General features: G+C 42.6%; 1 protein-coding gene across 1 annotated transcript in view; it reads left to right on the top strand.

Moving 5' to 3' along the window:
• The window catches only part of PRKCZ (protein kinase C zeta), a 256,098-nt gene that overhangs the window by 53,656 nt on the left and 181,681 nt on the right, over positions 1–20,761 (top strand). The gene's annotated exons all lie outside the window — the stretch shown is intronic.

Raw genomic sequence — 20,761 nt, 5'->3', positions numbered from 1 at the left:
TAAATCCAGTTATGAATTCTGGTTCCCGATCCAGAGACATCCCTATGTGGGAAAAAAATAAAATTATATATATATATAAATAAATAGAAAATATGAACTGTGTAAATGGGGCCCCCAAGTGGACTCATATTCTGGCCCCCCCAACAGTGGGGGTGGCCATTGTAAATAGGGCCCCCAAAATGGTGTATTGAACACTTTTTGTTGAAATTCTTTATTTGTTATTAATAAAGTTGTAGTGTAATTTCTTTCAGATGCATATAATTGTCTATGGGGTCAATCCAATTCAGTATCACAATGTGCTTTCCATGATTACATTTATAAAACATGGTGGGTGGAGGGTGGTGTGGCCGATGGGCATTGGTTCAAAAACAGGTGGATGGTGGTCAATGGGCATTGATGGGCAAACAGGTGGACATTGTTGGAAAATAGATGTGAATTGCTGTGCAAACAGGTGGGCATTGCTGGGTAAACAATAGCTAGACGGTGGGCATTGCTGGGTAATAGATGGGCATTGCTGGGCAAAAATGGGTGGGCATTGCTGGGTAAACAATAGCTAGTCTGTTGGCATTGCTGGGTAAATAGTGGTGGTCAGTGTGTGCAGGGCTCAAAACAATGCCCACTATGCATATGCTAAACATTGGTGGCCAGTGGGCTTTTGTATATGGGAAACAAGTAGCCTGCAAATACTATACAATATACCTGCACAAGTGTGTTGCTGATCCTCTCCGCTCAGGCGCTGTCTGCAGTGGGCATAAACAGGAACTTGTCACTCAAGTGACGGGGCACGGCTGGTCGGACGCACGATGCATCGCATGCTCAAAAACACGGCACGAACAGTATACGAATGGAGTAGAAGATGTGCTGCACATCTGATCATACGATCAAACTTAGGAGCTGCGGTAGCACGCATCTGATCGTATACGGGATAAAAAATGCACGATTTCTACAGGATTGATCGTACGGCGTGTCGAAAATCGTACAATCGGACAGAAATCGCGTAGGTGTATGGCCACCTGAAGACTGCTGTGTGTGTGGATCTGAGCCCTCAATCAGAACACAGGACCAGAGAGCAGCTGCACCAAGAAGAGACAGGCTTCTTAACATGAGGTTGAAGAATGTGTGCTTAGAAAGCTCCGTTTTGTCTCCTACTGGTTATACTATATATGTTTACTTATTATGCGATGTATAATCTTTTCCTGACCACTTATGTTATTTGTTAAAGATAAATATGTTTGATGCAGAAAGTTTTACAGATTATAAGTAAAATTATTGGCACCACCTGTGTATCTTTTAAAATGTGTCAGCCAGTAATGAATTCACCTGTGCACCAACTGCAAGATCAGGAAAACCTGTGATGTTAGGGGTCTTTGAGTAGTGAGTTTGAGAAACACTGCTAAAGACCATCTATATACAGTAGTTTTAATTATTAATACTGTATTATCTGTACATACACTATCCAGTGTATAGGGAGACCAATGTGTACATAGATGTCCAGGATAGTGCTAGGTTCTTTTGCCACTCCCCAGACTCCTGTTTTGCAGTTAACAGAGCTTTTCTCTGCTTGTTGCTATAAACCAAGCGGGTTACCGTGGAGAAGTTTATTACTTCTCCAGAGGCACCACGCTCCGTGGATGAATCTCATCACCATACTGTAGTATGGTGAGTGCGATTCATTAAAGGACGGAAAGCTGAGCTTTCCACTTCTCCTTTTGGGTTCAGATTCGGCATCTCAGGAAGGTGTAGTCTGAACACTGTCAGGAAGCGGGCAGGGAAGTAGCTTACCTCCCTGTCTTCTGCCCGGCGCTGGCTCCACCCATTGACATCACGGCAGCCACTGCAGCTTCTTCTGTACTGCGACCCGGCGCATGTGCAGAAGGGACCTGGCTGCCGAGTCTTCGCTTCCCAGAGAGGACCTCAGCTGAAGACTGTATCGCCGGTGACCGGGATATCGAATCACTTCGCTGGAAGGGTAAGTATACATGAATTGCTACTTAGCCAAGTTATATATCGCATCGAACTGATGCGGTATATAGTGAAAAGTAGCAATTCATTTATGCAAATGTATATGAATAGACCCCCTGGTCTTGCTCTAATTCTCCACAGAGCAGGTGACTTAGATTGTGGAATGGTGCCCACATCTGGAAAGAAACACTCTGCTGCCATATCTTACAGCTTACCGTGATCGCTGGCTTTGAGTAGGTCTGACTTATTACATACATTGCACTTAGGCTAACCACATTTGTTCTAAAAGCAAACATTTGGAAAACCACCTTCTACAAATCCTGCATTTGCCCTGTGATGGTAATAATTACAAAGTGGCAGATGTTCTCCCAAGTTACTTCATAGAAGTCCACTTTTTGTTTTTTAGTAAAATACTAAACTATTGTAAAATGTGTTTTGGAGTTATGGAGTCAGAGAGGGTGAGGATAAAGGACACGTCATAGATCACACTGCAAAAATACATTTGCCTAGTATTTGTGTGCTATTTGTAAATGCAGTCAGCGATTTGCTTGCAAAGAAAATTGCATTTGCACTCTTTGCCTAGCCTGGCTTGTCCAGGTGTAAATGTGCATCATTCAGCTGTATTTCACTGAGGCACCATGTTGGAGATCAAGGTGTGTAATGAATTTGTAGTATGTGGCATATACTCTGCCATCCCTTGCCACCTAGACGAGCTAAGCAGGTTTTTCTCAAGTACAGTGCTCTGGGTCTGCTAACTGCATGTATTCAATATATCTGTAGTTGAAGACAACAGGGTTTAATTATGTATAAACAATGGACAAGGACTAGCGCACACAGCATAAGCAGCCCACAGATCCTATGGTGTCAAGGTGTTGTCAAAACACACATTTATAGAAAACATATTATATACAGTATCACAGGGATTGACAAATTTTTCTACAACCTAGGAGCCATGATGAAAGTGTAGGAGCCAGACCCTCCCTTCCCCCGGGGCAGCATTACTGAGCACCTACGCCCCAGGCAACCAACCCCCATGGCCACACCACTAACTGGGTACCCCAGGTAAACCACCCTTCCACAGCCACATTATTGAGCAACTAACCCGCCTCTCCAGGCAACCAACCCCCAGAAAGACCACCCCTCCACAGCCAAAAACCCCGGGCAAGCAAAGCCACCGCCGGCAGTGGCCGAACTAGAGAGTGATGGGCCCAGATGCAAGAATATGCTTTGGGCACCCCTATGCAGTTCCCCCAGTAGTGGTCCCCCTATGCAGTTCCCCCAGTAGTAGTAGTCCCCCCTCTGCAATGCTCCCAGTAGTAGTAGTCCCCGCTCTGCAATGCTCCCAGTAGTAGTAGTCCCCCCTCTGCAATGCTCCCAGTAGTAGTAGTCCCCCCTCTGCATTGCTCCCAGTAGTAGTAGTCCCCCCTCTGCAATGCTCCCAGTAGTAGTAGTCCCCCCTCTGCAATGCTCCCAGTAGTAGTAGTCCCCCCTCTGCAATGCCCCCAATAGTAGTCCCCCCTCTGCAGTGCCCCCAGTAGTAGTCCCCACTATGCATTGCCCTTAGTAGCGCCCCCTATACAGTGCCCTAGTAACACCCCCCCTTATACAGTGCCCCAGTAGCGACCACCGCCCCTATGCAGTGTCCCCAGTAGTGCCCCTTTAATCAGTGCTCCCAGAAGTATAACTTTCAATGGGAAATAAGGTGGCCTCTCACCAGATCTTATGGTCCGCTTCGCAAGTAGACAAAAATCACATAGGGTAGGGGTGAGCGGGTTCGGATTTCTGAAATCCGAACCCCCCCCGAGCCCCCCCGATCCGAGTCCGATCCGAGTCAGGCTCGACTTTTCCCGCCTGACTCGGATCTGAAATCGAGGCAAAACGTCATCATCCCGCCTTCCGAGTCTCGCGGGTTTTGGATCCTATATAAGGTACCCGCGTCGGCGCCATTTTCTCACTCGGCTGTGGACAGTGAAGAGGGAGGGTGGGAGTTAGGGCTGTGTAGTGTAGTGTAGTGTAGTGCTGCTGTTGTCCACTACTTCAAAGTCCATAGGGGCTGGCTGTGTTGTGCTGTGCTGCTGTTGTTAATAGGGGCTGTGTCCACTACTTCAAAGTCCATAGGGGCTGGCTGGACTGTGTTGTGCAGTCAGTTCTCCATAGGGGCTGTGTCCACTCCAACAAAGTAGTGCCAAGCGTGCGCCTGTGTCATAAGTAAAGGGCCGGCTGGCTTGACCGTTAAAGGGTGCTGTAACCCCCAAAGTACACTCCAAAACAAAAAAATATATATTTTCTGTGTTTGTGACTTGTGTGCACTGTGGCTGCACGTGCATCAACAAAGGAGCAGCGCCAAGCGTGCACCTGTGTCCCATAAGTAAAGAGCCGGCTGGCTCATTTCTTAAAGGGTGGTGTAACCCACAAAGTGCACTACTCTCCAGCAAAAATAAAAAAATATTTTCTGTGTTTGTGTGCGCTTTAGCCGCACGTATATATCAATATAACATAAATGGAGGACCAAACTTTCTCCGATAAAAATAAAATAGGGAAAGATCAAGAACCACTTCCTCCTAGTGCTGTTGCTGCTGCTGGGAGTTGTTCATCATCCCAGAGAGGAAGTAGGAACATCACTACTTTTACTAAACAATTGACCCTCCAACAGTCCCTAGCGATGAGGATGAAGTACGACAGCAGTCATCCTGAAGCAAAACGTATAACTGAGGCCTTGACTGCTATGTTGGTGTTAGACGTGCGTCCGGTATCCGCCATTAGTGCAGTGGGATTTAGACAATTGATGGAGGTAGTGTGTCCTCGGTTCCAAATCCCGTCTAGATTCCACCTGCATCCTCAAAGCAGCAGCGACAAGCGTGCGTCTGTCTGTTAAAGGGTGATGACACCCTCAAAGTGTGCTACACAAACAATAAAAATATTCTTCTTTTTTCTGTCTTTGTGAATTGTGTGGGCTGTAGCCACACCTGCATCCTTAAAGCAGCAGCGACAAGCGTGCGTCTGTCTGTTAAAGGATTACATCGGTGACAGCATCCAAGTAGGCATGTCAGACAGTCCGTACCTGTACTGGCAGGAAAAAGAAGCAATTTGGAGGTCCCTGTACAAACTGGCTCTATTTTACCTGAGTTGCCCCCCCTCCAGTGTGTACTCCGAAAGAGTGTTTAGTGCAGCCGGGAACCTTGTCAGCGAAAGGCGTAGGAGGTTGCTTCCACAAAATGTGGAGAAGATGATGTTCATAAAATGAATTATCAACTCTTCCAGGGAGACCAGCCTCCAGAACGTACAGAGGGACCTGTGGTTCCAGCAGGGACGAGTTAATACTCTGTGAGGATGAGGATGTACACACTGAAGAGGGTGAGGAATCGGTGGATGAGGAGAATGAGGATGACATCTTGCCTCTAGAGCCAGTTTGTGCAGGGACAGTTTAATTGCCAGCTTGTTTTGTGGGGGCCCAAACGAACCAATAATTTCAGCCACAGTTGTGTGGCAGACCCTGGCGCTGAAATGATTGGTTTGTTAAAGTGTGCATGTCCTGTTTATACAACATAAGGGTGGGTGGGAGGGCCCAAGGACAATTCCATCTTGCACTTCTTTTTTTTCTTTGCATTATGTACAGTTAGGGGCCTAGTTTTTCAAACTGCCATCCTGTCTGCCACTGCAGTTTCACGCCTAGATGGGTCACGTGTTTGTGCCGCCCACTCGTGTCGCTTAGCATAGTCATCCAGCTACCTCGGTGCAACCTTTTGGACATAAAAACACTATTGTGAGGTGTTCAGATTAGACTGGAAATGAGTGGAAATTAAGGTTATTGAGGTTAATAATAGCATTGGAGCAGAAAAACCTACAAATTCTGTGATTTTAGCTGTTTTTATGCTTTTTTTCAAAAAAATACAGATCCAAAACAGAAAACCCAGAACCCAAAACACGGAAGGGTGGTTTTGGCAAAACCAATCCAGATCCAAAACACGAAGAAAGATCCAGATCCAAAACCAAAACACAAAACACGAAAAGTGTCCGGTGCACACCCCTAATATAGGCTAATCAATCAGACGTCCCTTGAAAAAGATAAAGATCATATCGCAACGCGTTGGAAGAGAGGATAATGTGGGGATATTCTGGCTCTTCACCAAAAAGTGTTTGGAGGTTTCCAGGGACACCTGATTGATTACCCTATATGTGCTTATTTGTCTTCTTTTTGCAAAGTGGACCATAAGATCTGGTGAGAGGTCACCTTATTTCCCATTGAAAGTTGTATCTACTGTATGTTGTTTGAATAAAAATTACGGAATTACACTAGATTGGATTTCCTATTTTACTTATATGTACCGGATCTGTGAATGGAGGTGAAGAAATATTGTGAAGTGACTGGTTGAGATTGGGAGGCTCATTTACTCCCAAAATGGCTCCTGTCTCTACCCCTTTTTGTAGACCATACCATCTGGTAGGAAGTTATAGTTTATACACATCTGACAGCCTTAAAAAAATGTGACTGTACTACCCTATATGTGTTTTTTGTTTTCTTTTTTGGGAGTGTTATGGTAACCGAACCCAAAGAGGCAATCTACCAAATGTGAAGGAAATTGTGACACCCCATGAGGCTTATGAAATTTCCACTTAGCGCTTAAGGATCCATATCTGGTGATACTGTATATAACTGGGTTTAATTAGTTATGCAAATTAACTTGTGTATATTAGAACAAGTGTTTCCTGAAAGTATGTATGTTTTTCAATTGAGGGCAATTAGTGATTAGCAGAATTATTAGGGTCTTTTTGTTTGTCTTTTTCTTTTGTACTATGTATTTACAAGATACTTTTCATAGTGGATTTGTTTGTAATTCATTCCCGTTTATGGTTTTAATTGACTGTCTGGAAAACTCTTCTGCTTCAGTTTACAACAAACTGTGTAAAAGCAGCATGCTGTTTATAAGTGACCTTATTTAGAGAATGATAAATATAGCAGTTGTCCGGAATCTGTTGTGTTATTTTTAATAGACGTCGAAGTGCATATCACTAAAGGTGCATACACACGTGACGATTTTTTTAACAATTTTTTTAATGATTTAACTATAATGACGTTGTAATCGTTCAAAAAATCGTTCAGTTGCTGAGTTAAAACAATAAATGAAAATCGTTCAAGCGCGCTCCTGTTTGTAGTTTGTAGTTCATTTCAGACTGACCAACATAACGATTTTCATTAAGGGAAGGAACATTTTTCGTTCATCTTTGTAAAAATCGTTCATTACACTTCAAAAAATCGTTCACTTTTCAAGGGAAAATCTGACAGATAATCAATCGTTTGTTACAAAATCGTTACGTGTGTGTGCACCTTTACTCTGAGTTGAGTTTTTTTGGTCTGCAGAGTAGTCAGGATGTTTGAGATCAATGGGCAGCCTTCTAATCGCTGTCATTGTAGCCGGGTTGTCTTCTCCTCCTATGACTGCTGAGCAGCAATCATTCCCGTGGGTGTCCGTGACAGTCTGACAGTCACTTCATCTTGCTTGCTGTTTTTCTTATTACGCTTGATCATGGCAGCTTCCCAACTGTTTTTTGACTCAGTCAGTTGAATTGGTAATTTGTATGACATCTATCCCTAGGTCCGTTGGATATGCTTGTATTTTTCATACATATTCTTTTTAATACATATAGATTTTTTTTTTTTAGTTCTGCAAATGTTAGAGCAGGTGATTTGGCAGCAAGTGTGATGCAGTGCAGTATACTGGTAATGGTAAATATCCCACTGTATGACCATTTAATTGCTTGTGTGGACTGCAAATAGCTTTGGGGTTCAGTTGATGAATGCAGTTTTGGGGGTTTATTGTGGAGTAAGTGTCATATCATATAATTTCTTTACTGCTGAACCTATATACAGTGGATATAAAAAGTCTACACACCCTTGTTGAAATTCCAGATTCTTTGTTGTGTAGCCTGAAAGCAACACAAATCATGTCAGACCTCCCCCACCCATTTAATAGGACTGTGAAACCAGCTAAAATCAAATGGAAAAATAAACAAGCAACTTCTAGAAAAGAAAACCCCTGCAATACTCTTACATAAGTGTGCATACATTTTCATATTGTGGCTGTAGCTCTGTTCAGAGTTAACCAGTCATATCTATATAATAAGCGAGAAAGCGTCTGTTTGTCAGTCCTTTATGCACGGCCATAGTTTTGGAACTAGCTACACTAAATTTGGCAGGGTGGAGTAGTTTGACCAGGTTTGATTAGGTTTTTGCCTAGGTTTGAACTTCATCAGGGCCACTCACTGTCATACAAGCCCTAAAAATGGGGACACTTACATTACACAGGTTCCAGGGATAGCTCAACTGGAATTGGCAGTCTGCCAAAAAATCTGTGTGAAAGCTACAAACGTTTCCTTTTAACCTTACAGTCTGAGCAAATGTCAAACTTTGACTCATGCAAGTTCATATTAAATCCAGAGGTAGTCCTTTTTAAAGTGGCCATATGTATTAGTCAGCCTTCTGTGTTTGCATGCAATAGCGTAACTAGAACTTTGGGGACACATAACAAGATCTTAAAAGGGCCCCTCCCCAGAGGTTAAAAAAAACATACATTTGCCCCTACACAGAGCCCATTCAGGTTATGCCACACAATAGTACCCCTTATACACATTATGCCACACAGTAATGCCCTTTACAGATTATTCCATATAGTAGTATTGCCCCATGTAACACATTCCACACAATAGTAGTGCCCCATACATATTATGCCTCACAGTATTGCCCCTTTTAACATTATGCTACATTATGCGCCAGCTGTAATCAGCAGGCGGGCCTACACCAAATCAAACCCGCTGCCACCTGGGCCTCCCTCCTCTATGACCCTGATTGGACCGGTCCACCTTGTGTGGTTGACTGGGTGCAGGGGGAGTGGTGGGCCACAGAGGCAGCTTGGACACCATAGCAGCCGCACCGTTTGCATCACCTGTAGTTACGCCACTGTCTGCATGCATGTTAGTAAACAGTGGGGTCCTTTTCAGAATCAATGGAATGGGGTTATAGGTGAGGACAATGTAAACAAATAAAGGCTACAGCTGTACTTAAGGGTCCAGTCTTCAACTCGGCAATTCAGGGTATCCCAGCTAGTTCACAATAATGTTTAAAGAGAAATAGCATACACCTGCCAGCAATGACAGTGATTAACCTCAAATAAAAATCAGCTGTTCCAGCTAATCTGATGAGACCAATGTAAGTTTGGCATAAAGACAACGCAGCTTATCACCCAAAGAGCACCACACTTAGAGGGGTATTCAATATGAAAGGTTAACTTCCCTGGCGAAGTTAACGTTTCATATCGGAGTTTTTTTCTGCGTAAAGGTATGGTGCGCGCTCCCGCTTATCCCCATATTCAAAATAAAGTTAATAAAAACTGGAAACTCCGAATTTGGATTTGCGTAAAGTTACGAATTTTTTCTTAAAATAATTGTAAGACCCCCCTAAAGTTGTAAAAACATGGGGGAACACTATGGGTACCCCCATTTTAGCCTTTAATTGAGTCGGGGATTTAAATAGCCGCAGCAGGTGTTTTTTTTTCCCGACATTGAAGAAGTGATGCGGAAGAGCACTTAGGTTATTTTTTTCGTTTTTTTTAAGTGGTCCCATTAAATTTGGGGTACATGAAAATGGGTACTAGCATATTTTTAAGTCCCTAAAGTCAGTTTTTAAAAATTCTGCATTTGTGCACCTGCCACTATAATTCTATTCTAGAAAACATCTGCCGCATACTTGCAGAATAGCCCTGAACCTATTTCCCTATTGTTTAACAATTTTTTCCCTATTTTTTTTTTCAACTTTTTTTGACAGTTCTTTTTTAAATGTCAATCTCAGGGGTGCAGGCTATTTTTTTTAAGCCTGCACCCCTAAACCCCAATTCTGCACTTTTTTTCGACACCTATTCAATGGTGAAAAGTTATCACCGTTTTTTATCAAAGACTTTTCAAAACTGCAAGTCTTTGAAATTGAATACGGTGTAAAACTAAAACCATTGATATTAACGCAATAAACGATGTTATCGCACCCATATTGAATACCCCTATTACTGTGAAGAAGCTGGCAGCATCATGCTTCGGGGTTGCTTTCCGTCAGCTGGGATAAAGGCTCTCTAGTCAACGCTAACCTTTTTTTGGGCACTACTTCTACATAACTAACCGCTATACAGTTTCTGCCTACAGCCATGGGCAAAAGTTTTGAGAATGACACAAGTATTGGTTTTCACAAAGTTTGCTGCCTCAGTGTTTTTAGACCTTTTTGTCAGATGTTACTATAGTATACTGAAGGAAATTTACAAGCATTTCATAAGTGTCAAAGGCTTTTATTGATTACATTAAGTTTATGCAAAGAGTCAATATTTGCAGTGTTGACCCTTCTTTTTCAAGACCTCTGCAATTCGCCCTGGCATGCTGTCAATCAACTTCTGGGCCACATACTTGACTGATGGCCACCCATTCTTTTATAATCAATGCTTGGAGTTTGTCAGAATTTGTGGGTTTTATTTGTCCACCCGCCTCTTGAGGATTGACCACAAATTCTCAATGGGATTAAGGTCTGGGGAGTTTCCTTGCCATGGATGCAAAATTTCGATGTTTTGTTCCCTGAGCCACTTAGTTTTCACTTTTGCCTTATGGCAAGGTGCTAAATCATGCTGGAGAAGACATTATTCATCACCAAACTGGATGGTTGGGAGAAGTTGCTCTTGGGCGATGTTTTGGTACCATTCTTTATTCATGGCTGTGTTCTTATGCAAAATTGTGAGTGAGCCCACTCCCTTGGCTGAGAAGCAACCCGACACATGAATGGTCTCAGAGATACTTTACTGTTGGCATGACATAGGTAGCGCGCACCTTTCCTTGTCCGGACAAGTGTGTTTCCAGATGCCCCAAACAATCTGAAAGGGGATTTATCAGAGAAAATAACTTTACCCCAGTCCTCAGTAGTCAAATCCCTGTATTTTTTGCAGACTATCAGTTTGTCCCTTATGTTTTTCCTGGAGATAAGTGGCTTCTTTGCTGCCCTTCTTGACACCAGGCCATCCTCCAAAAGTCTTCGCCTCACTGTGCATGAAGATGCGCTTACACCTACCTGCTGCCATTCCTGAGCAAGCTCTGCACTGGAGGTGCCCCGATCCAGCAGCTGAATCAACTTTAGGAGATGGTCTTGGCACTTGCTGGACATTCTTGGGCTCCCTGAAGCCTTCTTCACAACTGTTGAATCTCTCCTTGAAGTTCTTGATGATCCGATAAATGGTTCATTTAGGTGCAATCTTACTAGCAGCAGTGTCCTTGCCTGTGAAGCCCTTTTTGTGCAAAGCAATGATGACTGCACGTGTTTCCCTGCAAGTAACCATGGTTAACAGAGGAAGAAAAATTATTTCAAGCTCCACCCTCCTTTTTAAAGCTTCCAGTCTGTTATTCTAACTCACAGGTTCTCAAACCCTTTCCTCAGGATCCCAAACAGTGCATGTTTTCCATGTCTCCTCACAGAATCACAAGTGAAATAAGTAACTCCACCTGTGGAACTTTTAAAATGTGTCTGTGAGTAATGCATACACCTGTGCACCTGGTGGGTGACCTGGAATATGTAATTTGTGTGGCGTCCTGAGGACAGAGTTTTATAACCTCTGTTCTAACTCAATCAGCATGACAGAGTGATCTCCAGCCTTGTCCTCGTCAACATTCTCACCTGTGTTAACGAGAGAATCACTGACATGTCAGCTGGTCCTTTTGTGGCACGGCTGAAATGCAGTGGAAATGTTGTTTTTTGGGATTCAGGCTGAGATTCAGACCCACTCGCTAAGTGTGTACGCTCGCACCCAGCGTATGCAAATTCGGCTAAGTGGCGGCAAGGCAGGTGTTCGCACGGCAAGGTATAAGCATGCCCACTATATCTTGGCGTGCAATCGCTTTGTGTATGCAGATGCCCACCAGCCTGTCTAAAGACGCCCACTTGTGCACATCATGTCCAGAAAGTGTATGCAACCATCGGTACCATCGGATGTATTCGCAGCACTTGAGGTTGACTATACACTACCGCAAGCACTGCGAGCACAGTGTGAAATACAACCAGGTGACGTGTACTATGACGCTGCCTGTTAAATATACATGCCTCTGAAACGGCGCTAAGACGCTCAGGCACGCCTGCGTTCGCACCTCCACTCCCCCGTTTTTAGTGGCCTGCCCCTGTTACCACCCACAAACAGCTTGTCCTGTCACTCATTCAGCCGGGCTGTCTATGCTCGACGAGTGTACGCTTCCCGATCGCTCGGACTAGTTCGCGCACTGTGATGCATGTGTACAATGCGAACAATTGGCAGCTACGAGCGAACGCTTCCTAGAGAGGGAGTCTGAATTGGGCTCTAAGTTCATTGTCATGGCAAAGAGGGACTTTGCAATTAATCTGATCACTCTTCATGACATTCTGGAGTATATGCAAATTGCTATCATAAAAACTGAAGCAGCAGACTTTGTAAAAACTGAAAACTTTTGGCCATGGCTGTACTATTTTACTGTTGTATGTTTGCACTGACTAGGAGAATATTGATGCCATATTATTATTGCTACTATAAGGATACATTTTACTTAGAAACATAGACTTTTACGGCAGATAACAACCACTTGGCCCATCTAGTCTGCCCCTTTTTCATTTGTCCTTTTGGCAACTTCAACCCAATTTGCTCCTTATGTCTCTCTTAAGGATATTCTTATGTCTATGCCAGGCGTTTTTACGTTATGAATTTATATTTTAATCATATATTAGTAATTAGACAATTATTTAAATTTTTTTTTTCCCAAAAACTTTTCCTTAGCATTGATTTTAAAGTAGCATGTAGGAACATTAAAACAGCAGAGTGAGATGCAGATCTATAATGAATAGCTCACATATCAAGATGTATTAGCACAAAGCCGAAGATGAATTTAATCTTCCAGCATAATGATTCAAAGCACACAGCCAAGTCACCCAAGGAATGGCTTCAGAAAGGGAGGATCAAAGTCTTCGAGTAGCTCAGTTAGAGCCCAGACCTCCATCTCATTGAAAAGCAGTGGAATGGCCAGAAGAGAACTGTGCACAGGAGATCCCTTTGCAATTTGATCACATACATTTTTCTGCAGGGAAGATTTGGATAGAATTACAAAGTTAGGACACTAGATGCAATTGGTGCTTCCAAAAATAATTAGTTTAGGGGTGCGCACACTTATGGAAAAAAGGGCATAGTATTTTTTTTCACTTCTTTTTCCTAAAAGTTGCCTTTAGTTTTTCAATTAAATTTTGCTGACTGCAAGGTCACATTAAAATTGGAAGAGGTCTGACATGATTTATCTTAGTTTCAGGCTTCACATCACAAAACACTGAAATTTCCATTAGGGTGTGTAGACTTATTGTATTACTGTAACTTTTATTGTTTTATTTCAGTAACCAAGTATGGGTATTTCCTTAGGCTTGGTATTGATTTTCTTTTAAAGGAGAACTTGACAAAAATATTATTTGTTCAGAACACAACATTTGTTTGGTAGTGTTTGCTAACTGGAACCTGCTATTTTGACAAAGTGTACCCTCATTATTAGGGTTCTCTTCCCAGAAAGGTCTTAAAGTGTAGTATGCCAGTGCTATCACATAATTTCAAGGACGTTGCATACCTACATAATCAGACTATTTTACAAGCTAACATTTTGTTAGTTAGAAAACTCCAGTAGGAGTGTATCTAACAAATATCCTTTGCTGCAAACTATTGATCTCCAGTTGGTAAGCAACATACAGTCCTCTTCCTATAATTGACCACTCTTTAGTATTGTGTACGTGACTTCAACAGTTTGCACGAATTAGCATTGAAACACTTTTAGGCTAGACTACTGGTTCCCAAATTTGTTCCTCAAGGCACCCTACCAATTCTGGTTTTTAGACTATCCCTTGCAGTGGACAGATGGCTTAAAAAGTAGCAATCAAATTGATTTAACCATCTGTATTCAAGCATGGGTATCCTTAACCTGGTTTGTTAGGTGCCTTGAACACCAATTTTGGGCACCACTAAGCTAAACAGTTCAAACCCAACAACTTTGGGTATATGACACTGCGTTAGGGGGTGAGCATAACAAACTGCTAAGTAATGGATGGATGTACTCTGCTTGATGGTTGATTTAATTAAGGATTGAATATAGGAGGAGGGCTATTTTTGCACTTTTAACACCCCCCTCTTCCACCCCAAAAAACTAATAAAAAAATTGGCTAAGAAGAGGCATCTACATGGAATGTATTGGCAAACTGGTTATGAACTGTATACTATCATTTGAACATTACAATCCGAATATGGTCAATCAGCAAGGCTATTCTTACCTTTTATTTTTAATCAATACGTTTTATTGTTACATGCTCCATTTATTATTTAACTCTTTGCTTTAGGGCAGAGGTCCTTAAGTGTTTTTCAGCCTGTTTCCAAGTTTAATTCTAGAATTTTCCATGTTTCAAGTCTGAATAATTCATGTAGTTCCTTTTTTACAGTTTTACTTTTCTCAAGAACAGCACAATAGTGTTTTTTGCATTTAATTGTGGAGACAAGACAAAACCGCCTTTTTGTGGGCTGAACCATATATTCATGAGAATGCAACTTATTAGCTAGACATATGATCTCGCTGAGACATGAAGGCTGCATTCCCATATATTCTGCCTGGGACATAAATAATGGCTGCCTTCACCAGGTGTAGTGGGAGATGCAATTTTTTCAGCCTACTGATCAAATCAAATTGCCTCCAGATACTGACTTAAAAATAAACATTTTGTGTATTTACTGGGTTGTTTAAAGGGTATTCAGTGTCTGCATATAGAACAACCTCTTTATTTGGGTAATGGTTGTGCTAAAATAGTTGTGAGAGAGGGGTGCCAGGTGCTGCCCCCCACCACAAAGCACTTTTACGATATAGGATTTATAACTCCATCACTAATTTCAGCACTTTTCACTTCGTATTAAACACTGTTTATTAGAAAACTGTATCATTGCACTTTATTGCCTTTCCTATATATATATATATATATATATATATATATATATTTTTAATCTTGAGTATAGCAGAGAACACAACTCGTTAGCACCGAACGTGTCCGTGTAGACCTACTCTCTGGAGTAAATCCCTGATTATCTTCTTTATTGAACCATCCCTTGTGCACCACCTTTTAATTAAAGAATTCATGTTTACCAAGAAATCTATCCCGGAAAGTGCCTACAGAGAACATTTGAAGACATGCATTTGAAGGAAACCTGCCACTTTGTAATTTATATATTAATGCATTCATATATAAGTATCTTTTTCCCTGCAACTTTTTATTTATATAATATATACACAAAGGTACTGAAAACAGCGCTTATTCCCAAATGGATTCTGTAAGCGTAAAGTCCCTTATGGTACAATCTTTAATGTTCACTATACTTCTGTCATCACAGTGGCTGCTCAGAGTTGTCCAAATGGATTGTTGTTGTGTGGTCCCGATAATTTATGAAATACAAAGAGGTGAGAACGAGCGCCTTAGTGTAGTAGATATGTTATTTTACTGCGCACTTCTATACATATACAATGCGTACCATGTGTGCCTAATATTTAGGTATGTAGAAATATCTCCCACTTCAGCAATGATACGTGTCCCTGTTGCACAGGAGGATCACTTCACTCTAGTTGGGATGACAAGTAGAGAAAGCGAAATACGTGCATAGTGTAGTATTTTAAAAAATTTAATTACAAACACAAAACACCAAAAAAATGCATAATTACAATAACAAAGTGATTCAAAAGCTTATCTGAAATGGTACAGCGATCCCAAGTAGCGGGAGTCACCACAGCCTCAACGCTTTTCTTCCCTTTTACCTGTTTGGCTGGACTTCATCAGGAGGATGTCTATACAGGAGCAATACCTCTCTTATATACCCTGTGTATTTACCCTAAATTGCCAATAAACCGCACTTCCGATTTTCGGATGTGCGGCCATTTTGCAACTCATTGCGCATGTGCGAAAATTGTAAGCATCACGAGAGGTCCCGCTGCTTGTATCAAGCGTCGACCTCCACCATAAGACATTCCCAGATATCGGGTGCCATTTTAGATGGTGTTGCGCCTGTGCAGCAACCCTAATTATCGCGAGAGGTCCCGTGTTACATACAGTGTGGTGATCTCTGCTACAAGATGGTAGGTGTGTTATATATAGATCAGAGTGTATCTATAGGGTATGTTTCCGCGGACATTTTGGAGTATATGCAACTTTATAAGCACCCTAAATACCTCACATAGAAATATGAGCAACATATGTCTCCAAAAAGCGGCCATTTTGTTGTGGTCTTTTACATACGGTGGCCATTTTCTTATGGTTTACATAAAGATCAACGTGCAAAGTTGCAAAATAAATACAGGGTTTTTAAAAACATTATATAAAATTTATATATCAAGTAGGCAGACATTTGAGCAAATGTGTTTCTTTTAAAAAATGAAGATAAATAAGATAAAAAAATCTTTTCACTTATACTGTTTGAACTATACAATTTAACATTTTATTATTATAAGTAGTAATGATGTACACATAAAATGAGAAGTGTATATATAATGTAGTAAAATAATTTCCGTGGCCATCAACCAGTCATCATAAAAATCGCATAAAAACACTCTCAAATTCCATAGTACGAAGCTTAACATAGAGAAATAAAAGGACGAAGGAGTTTATAAAAAGGATGTGATCTCATACATTTCATTTAACCCATGTGAAACCATAGTGTTAAGAGTAAAGATCCAATACATCTCCCTTTGGGATAACTTCTTTTCCCTATCTCCTACTCTGTCACTTAACTGTACATTCTCTATTGCTTTAAATTTCAGTCCTGTTGGATCAGCATTATGATACCTACTGAAGTGTTTCGGTATGGAATGATTATGCACCTTATTTCTAATGCCCCCTTATGCAAAGTCATTGTCAGGATGCGGCCTGGGATCGGCCGCTACTCACCTCTGCGCTAGTTTCCTTGGGCTTAGGTGTCCAGACGCTGGGAGTGGAGGTGAGTGGTGACTGAGTATTCTCCCTGGGGTCCGCTAGGGCTTCCGTGCCTGCGTCCTGGTTTCCGGGGTGCCGGACATGGGTGCAGCCATGTTGGCTCATATCACCTGACTAGTCTCTCCCAGTGATAGTCCTGTGGTCGCTCAGCTGATCCTCTGATCCAATGATCAGCTACCCAGGGGTATTTTAGTCTGACTCCAGGAACAGGAAGCTGCTGTCCAACTTCGTTGTTCAAGTGCCTGTGATACTTACCACTGTTGCTCTGTGCTAATTCCTTCTGAGTGTTGCTCAGCCTGTTCACAGTTCTCTAAAGTTTCAAGTATTTGCTTCCATGCTATTCTCAGTTTGAGAGATTAGTTCTCTCCCATTATCCTGTCTTTCATGTTTTCTATGTCTGTGTGTCTTGTTAAGTGCTGTTAGTTCTGTGGCTATTACCCTGTGTCACTGAGGTGTCAGATTACCTGCGATTACTATTAGCTCCCAGCTGCACCTTTTAGCATTCCCAGCCTGTCTACATCTGTGTTTTTCTGTGCAAATCTGCACCTGCATATGTAACTATTCCCAGTATATGCATGTGCCCGGTATACAATCGGGAAACCGTCTGCCTTTATACTGGCAGCTGGCTTCCCGACTGTCATATCCCAGCGAGGGTGAAATCCCGGGTGTCTAGATGTAGACGCCTGACATTTCCCCGACACCGGGCACCGTGAGCGCACAGCCAAGGGGGGGTCGAGGGTTAGGTTTAGGGCACTCGACGGGGACTTAGGGTTAGGCTAGGGGGAGGGAGGTTAGGGTTAGGCACCCGCGGGGGGGACATAGGTTTAGGCAGCGGGGAAGGGGGGATTAGGGTTAGGCACCCCTAAGGACGGTTAGGGGGTTAGGTTAGTATATACTTACCTTAGCGACAATCGGGATTTCCAGCGCTGTCGGGCTTATGCTGCCGGGCTCTACTCATCTGTCGGCCAGGCGCTGCCGGGAATCGAACCATGCGGCCAGCGGTATTTCATACTGATTCCATGTGCCCAGTCTGCTCAATGTTTGTCTGTGTAATCCAGCAACTGCACATTTAGCAGTCTCCAGTACTTGCCAGTGTCCACGTCTCCCTGTGTTGCTGTGCGAATCAGCACCAGCATTTCTAGCTTTCCCAGAATAAGCCTTTTTCCACCCTGCTCTGTGTTTCTGTGCAGCCAGCACCTGCATATGTAGCAAACTCCAGTACCTGCCAGTGTCCACATCTCCTTGAGCTACTGTGCTAATCATCACCTGGATTTCTCAGCGATTCTCAGTACATTTCTCAGTATTCTCTAGCAAGCTTGTGATTAGGATCTCTACAGTGTTCCAATATTTAAGCATCCAGTTTACCTCCAGTGCTCTAGCATTTGCTTCATTTAATATAGTTTCTGGTCTTCTGCCATTCCCAGGTACCTGTCCAGAGGGCCGCGACCTGCTCACTTGGTGCGGCGAAAACCAAATCCCAATTGGAGGGGTCACTGGAGAAAACCACCAAGTGAGTTAGACTCCGCGCCTCTGGGCAGGTCTAGCCAAACCTGGGTTTGGCCGCAACTAGGAGATCTAGCTACAGTCACTTCCCTAGTCACCCGAATCCCCTGGCTCACCATCCTCCACAGAGGAACACTTGCACCGGATCGTGACAGTCATGCAGCCATGAGGGAAGTGACAAATATTCTGATTTGGGCAGAACGTTGTTTTCCGGCGATCTCTGCAATATTCATCCCGGGAGTCCTTAATTGGGAAGCGGACTTCCTAAGTCATCAGGACATACATGCCGGAGAGTGGCCTCTCCACCCAGGGTTTTTTCAACTCCTGGTGAACAGATGGGGCCTACCAGACATAAACCTTTTGGCATCACGTCACAACCACAAGGTCCCCAGGTACAGGTCCAGGACCAGAGATCCCTCAGCAGCTTTTGTGGATGCACTAGCAGTGAAATGGGACTTCAAGCTGGCGTATCTCTTCCCTCCAATTTCCCTCCTCCAACGGTCCTCAGGAAATTCAAACAGGAAGGTGGAACAGTAATATTAGTGGCTCCTGCTTGGCCCAGACGTCATTGGTTCACCGACATATGGAATCTATCCATAGACAGTCCGTATCCTCTTCCTCTATGGCCGGATCTGTTAGCGCAGGGTCCCTGCCTGCATCAGGACTTAGATCGCCTGTCTTTGACGGCGTGGCTCTCGAGTCTTCCATCTTAAGAGCCAAGGGTTTCTCCAACTCTGTGATTCAAACGATGTTTAGGACACGAAAGCCTTCCTCTGCCCGAATGTATTATAGAGTTTGGCATTCTTTTGGTCAATGGTGTTCCCACAGAAAATATGACCCTAAGGTGTTTAGGGTTTCCCAGGTACTGGCTTTTCCCCAAGTTGGATTGGACCTTGGTCTCCGCCTGGCCACTTTGAGAGTGCAGGTTTCTGCACCTTCAGTCTGGTTCCAGAGAAAGATTGCTTCTTTACCAGATGTTAGACTTTTTTTTTTCAGGGGGTTCTCAGAGTTCAGCCTCCTTTTGTCCCACCGTTAGCACTGTGGGATTTGTCTTTGGTTCTCAAGGGGCTACAAGCTCCCCCATTTGAACCTCTGGATTTAGAAGATTTGAAATGGTTGACAGCGAAGACACTTTTTCTCCTTGCTATCTCTTCTGCACGCAGAGTCTCTGATTTGGCAGCGCTCTCTTGTCGCTCCCTATTTTTTTGTTTTTCACCAGGATAGAACTGTTCTCCATACAGGTGCGGGTTACCTTCCTAAGGTAGTGTCCCATTTTCATGTGAATGAAGAGATTGTGGTTCCAGCTTTTCAGTCTTAAGACCTTTCTGTAGGTCAGAGGTTCCTAAATGCGATCCTCAAGGCTCCCCAACAGTTCAGGTTTTAGAGAGATTCATGGTTGAGCAGCAGTGGCTTAATTAGTACCTCAGTCAATTTTATTTAACCACTTGTGCTCAACCATGGATATCTCTAAAACCTGAACTGTTGGGGAGCCTTGAGGACCGCGTTTGTGAACCTCTGCTGTAGGTGAAGCCTCCCTGGATGTAGTTCGTGCTCTCCGTATCTATGTGGAGCGTACAAACTATTTTTAAAAATCAGATACTCTTTTTGTGTATAGGATGCCATCCTCGTTTGTGAAAACCATATAACAAACAAGACTCTGGCTAAATGATTACGTATGACTATCTACTCTGTATGGCCATCATGGGCGTTTAGTCGTGGTGCCTCTGTTGAGCAATTGTGCAATGTGCAATATGTGTGTGTATAGATAGAAATATATATATATATATATATATATATATATATATATTATTTTTATTTTATTTATTTTTTTCTATCTTACCTTCTTTTTTTTTTTTTCTCCTGATCTCAAAACTGAATAGGCTTCTTTCCACAAAAGTAGATTTTTGTGTTTCTCTAGCACCTTAGGGATCAGAACTTATGTTTTTTTTTTTTTTTTTTGTTATGGGATTGTTATCCAGAAACGCATGTACAGCAGCTAGATATTCCAAAGCTTTAAAGTATTATTGGCAGTATCTTCAGACCTTCATCAAACAATATCCTCTGCCCTTGAATAAGGACTGTGCATGCCAGCATCAAATATTTAAATGTTGCTCTCTTTTTTCTTCCAGAAGCTTGAATAAAAAATAGTCAGGGAGTGGAATTTAAGATGCACAAATACTAATCTTTCAAATTCATTTATAATGATCTCCTTATGAGTTCAGTGTGCTTGGTGACTATAACACACACAAAAATGTGACGTGAAAT

Source organism: Taudactylus pleione, unplaced genomic scaffold (genome assembly GCF_031769625.1).
Source record: "Taudactylus pleione unplaced genomic scaffold, aTauple2 ptg000082l, whole genome shotgun sequence".
In the NCBI taxonomy this organism is placed as follows: domain Eukaryota; kingdom Metazoa; phylum Chordata; class Amphibia; order Anura; family Myobatrachidae; genus Taudactylus; species Taudactylus pleione.
This window is presented reverse-complemented; position numbering and strand designations above follow the sequence as displayed.